The 4,705-nt window shown below is 43.4% G+C and overlaps 1 pseudogene; it reads right to left on the minus strand.

The window, feature by feature from the left end:
* Positions 1 to 351: 351 nt before the first annotated feature.
* LOC105499049 (large ribosomal subunit protein uL3 pseudogene) lies at positions 352 to 1,608 on the minus strand (annotated as a pseudogene).
* Between the last annotated feature and the right edge of the window lie 3,097 nt (positions 1,609 to 4,705).

A 4,705-nucleotide genomic window follows, 5' to 3' on the forward strand; every position in this document is an offset into this window, starting at 1 on the left:
ACATATATGCTTTTTACTTCTGTATGTCCCCTTCAGTTCTTACTTTATCTCATGCAAGAGGATCTTTACCTAATCTTGGGGTAGAATGTGTAGGGGAAGGCATTGCTTTACTTGTCAGCTCATCTTTCCAATTATTCTATCTATGTCAGAGATGAGGCATTTGGAGTCAAGCATTGACTCCTGTGTTTTCTACTTTATGCTGTGTCATTTGATCACTGAGGTAACTAATACCACATGAGTAAGAGTAGGAGTAACAAGAAATACTAGAAAAAAACCTAAGAATTCAATATATGAAACAAATTTGAAAATGGGAGGGCATCCTGCTCTTTTTTTTTTTTTCCCAGTGGGAAATAACTTTTACTGAGACCCCACCAGCTGCAAAATCTGTTCCTGGCATTAAGCTCCTTCTTCCTTTGCAATTCGGTCTTTCTTGAGTGGTCCCATTAATGCTTTCTTCTCCTCCATGGTTTGGAAGCGGCCATGGCCAAACTTGGAGGTAGTGTCAATGAACTTAATGTCAATCTTCTCCAGAGCCCGCTGCTTCATCTGCACCAGCAAGGACTTGCGGAGGGTGAGCACCCGCTTCTTGGTTCCCACCACACAGCCTTTCAGCATGACAAAGTCATTGGTCACTTCACCGTCGTGGACAAAGCCACCTAGTGGGTTGATGCTCTTGTCAGACAGGTCATAGTCAGTGGAGGCATTGTTCTTGATCAGCTTGCCATCCTTGATTAGGTAGCCCTGGCCAATCTTATAGCTCTTCTTGTTGATCTCAGTGCGGTGATGGTAGCCTTTCTGCCCAGTGCATGCCACAGAGAAGGCCACATGAGCAGGATGCTACGCCCCAATACAGGTCACCTTGCTCAGGCCTTGGTGGGTCTTGCGGGGCAGCTTCTTGGTGTGCCAACGACTGGTGACCCCTCTGTAGTCTTTGCCCTTGGTCACCCAGATGATGTCGATCATCTCATCCTGCCCAAACACTTGGTTCACAGGTACCTGCTGCTCGAGCCTCTCACAGGCCCAGTACAGCTTCTCGGCCATGGTGCCTCCATTCACCTGGATCTCCATCAGGTGGACCTTCTTCTGGCGCAGAGGAAGCAGGCGCATCTGGGTGTGGGCAATGACGCAAATGAGTTGGCAGTACTTCTTCATGCTGCTGAAGTCCTTCTCCAGCTGCTTCTTGCCATCCTCATCCTGCCATTTCTTGCAGTGCTTAGTAAAGGCCTTCTTCTTAGATTTATGCCGGTTCTTATAGAAACACCTCTTGCATTCATCACTGGTGTGCTCAGTGAAGACAGTCTTGAAGGTCCAGAGGCCTCGAGGGGTTTTCACGTAGCCTACAATGCCCACAAACACCATGGGTGTCATCTCCACAACGGTCACAGCCTCCACTACCTCCTTCTTGTTCACCTTGGATCCTGGCCTGTCGAATTCCCGCACGATGTGGGTCATGCCGGCCTTGTATCCCAGGAAGGCTGTGAGGTGGACCAGCTTGGACGGGTCATCCTTAGGGAAGCTCTTGACCTTCCCACGATGCCTGCTGCTGCACTTCCAAGGCAGGAGGCCAAGGGACCCATGTCTGGGAGCGGAGAACTTTCTGTGAGACATCACACCATCAAATCCCGCCGGTAGAGCCCTGCTCTTTTACTTAAAATTGTGTTTTCACCGTTTTCCTATTTTGTTACATACTTTTCAAAAACATATTTTTAAATGGTGGCATCATTTATTTAACTGCCCTTCTATTGTTGGAATTAAGTTTTTCTAAGATTTCTCTTTTTGAATTTCAAACAACTTAGTGATGAAAAACAGTGTGCATAAGTCTTTGAGTACACTTCTTTTTATTTCCTTAATAAGAATTCCTAAGGGGGAATTGCTGAGTCAAAGCAAACGAACATTTAAAGGACTCTTGATAATTGTGTCCAAATTGCCCTGCAGATAAGTGGTTGCAAACACTTCAAACTGCAGCACCTATTTATCCATGTTGTTAGCAGCCTTATTACTTTGAACATCATCATTTATAGGATCTTTTCCATTTGAGATTTCATCTTTCCATGTAGTTTTAACTTGAAAGTCTTTATTTGTAGTGAGGTTATCTTAGTCTGTTTTCTTTCTAAATTTTTATTTAACTTTTTTTTTTTTTATAGACATGGGGTTTTGCCATGTTGCCCAGGGTGATTTCGATCAAGCAATCCTCCCGCCTTGGCCTCCCAAAGTGCTGGGATTACAGGTGTGAGTCATTATGCCTGACTCCAGTCTGTTTTCTGTTATTATAATATAACACTTGAAGACTAGGAAGTTTATAATGGAAAGAGGCTTATTTAGCTCACAGTTCTGGAAACTGGGAGGTCCAAGATCAGGTGACTGAATCCGGTCCGCTTCTGGTGAGGATCTTGTGCTGCCTTACAACACGGCAGAGAAGTGGAAGGGGAAGTGGGCAGGAACAGAAGGGATATTAGGTCTTAATGACCAAATCACTTCTTAGAGGCCCCACCTCCCAACATTGCCACACTGGGGACCCAATTTCCAACACATGAATTCTGGGGACACACTCAAACCATAGCAGAGGTTGAATATTAAAAAAAAAAAAATAGTTTGGAAGCTTTCTAGAGAAGTGGAACTGGTGTGGATCTGTAAAAGAAGAGCCTTGACAGCCTTGGGAAGGGATTATCATCCATGCTCAGGAAGACAGATGGGAATATGGGATGAGGAATGGGAAAATGAGAACTTGGACAAGATGGTAAGGTGGGGGATCTTCCTAGGAGGAGGGGACTGAATCAGGACATCTAGTGCCCCCGAAACCTTCAACTACTCAGGAACCTCAGTATGATCACATTCACTTTTATTTGTAGCCATCATATTTAAAAAAAAAAACTTCTCTTTTTTTTTTCCTAAGTAAACTACTCTTTTTTTTTTCCTAAGTAAACTAGAAGACAGAAAAGCTGTAAGGCTGACGTATAGCATATTCCAAGTGGGACCCATTTGCTGGCTTAGCAGTAGATCAGCACAAATTATGAGCATTTAGACATGTGTTAACCTACTAATTGAGGGTTGGGGGACACTAGATGATGAGGCCTCTAGTAGATGCCCTTGATCTGCCCCCTCCCGATTCCTGAAACACCAATTAACACTCTCAGTCAATACTAGAAAACATATGGTGAAGATAAACACTACCCCATAAAGAATATCACCCTGGCTTGTCACAGGACATTAACTGACCCATACTGGCACCCCTACGGGGGTGGCCGCAGCAAATTGTAATGGAAAAGTTACTGTTTTCCTATTTAACTTTCTGTTTGTGAAAAAGGCCCTCTTGATTTCTAAGAACGATATAAGAAAGTTATGCATATGTGGGCGTGTGTGTGTGTGAGTGTGTGTTGGGTCTTTTGTGGTCTACCTCATTCTCATTCTCACTCACATGTGATGATCTTATGATCTGACTGTTGCTGTTTCAGTATAAGGTCAGCCTAATTGCAAAGGTGGTTTGAGGAATGAATACATAATGTATTTTAAGAAGTCATCCAAGTAACTTTCCAAATAAAATCTGAAATTTTACCATTGGTAAGTCATCTCTTTATGTATGTCAAGTGTTGACCCTTTCTCCAGGAGCTCCTATGCCATGGGAAGGACGTGAGAAGTCCCTTAGTGTAGGTGAATTCATCACTTCATACTCTTTCCTGAAAGGAGAGATGGAGCCACCTTAGAGGCAGGGGATTCTGGTAGTCTCAACTGCATGGACAGCAGTGCTAATATCCTAACTGATAGCTTCTGTAGGGAATGTTCTCTACCCTGTGGCCCTTCCTGCTCCATCCTGGGCCAGTGCCTCCCAGGACTCTGGGACTTTGCTTCCCCTGCTCTGCATGCCTGTGGTAGGCAGAATAATGGCTCACAAGTATGTCTATGTCCTAATCTCTGGAATCTGTGAATATGTTAGGTTATATGACAAAATAAATTATAGTTGTAGATGGATTAAGGTTGATAATTAACTGACCTTGAAATGGGAAGATTATATAGGTTGAGTATCATTTATCTGAAATGCTTGCAACCAGAAGTGTTTCAGATTTCAGAATATTTGAATTTATACTTACTGGCTGAGCATCCTAAATTTGAAAACTTGAAATTCAAAATGCTCCAATGAGCATTTCATTTGAGTGTCACATTGGGACTCAAAAAGTTTCAGGTTTTGGGGCATTTTGGATTTCAGATTTTTTAGATTTGGGATACTTAACCTGTACTGAATTATGTAGGTGGGTTCAGTGTAATCATGAGTCCTTATAAGTAGAAGAAGGAGGCAGAAGAGAGAGAGAGCACCAGAGTGTGAGAAGGAGTTGGCTTGATACTGTTGGCTTTGAAGATGATGAAATAGTGTCTTAAGCCCAGGGATGCTGGTGGCCTCTAGGAGCTAGAAAAGGCAAAGAAATGGATTTTCCCCTAGTGCCTCCAGAAGGAATGCACTTCCGCTGACACCTTAAGTTTAGCTTAGTGAGACCCATTTTAAACCTCTGAAATTCAGAACTTTAAGATAATTCAACCACAACTGTTTGTGGTTGATTTGTTACAGCAGCAGCATGAAACTAATATAAAGCCCAAGTTGTCTGGCCCTGAGCCTGGGAGCCCAGTAAGGACATTGTCTGAACCCCCACCAAGCTCAAGGTTGTGGTTAGTCTCTAGGATGATGTGTACTGGTTATTTAGCAGAAGCTTTTAAC

The sequence above is a fragment of the Macaca nemestrina genome, chromosome 5 (assembly GCF_043159975.1).
Source record: "Macaca nemestrina isolate mMacNem1 chromosome 5, mMacNem.hap1, whole genome shotgun sequence".
NCBI classification, from domain to species: Eukaryota; Metazoa; Chordata; class Mammalia; order Primates; family Cercopithecidae; genus Macaca; species Macaca nemestrina.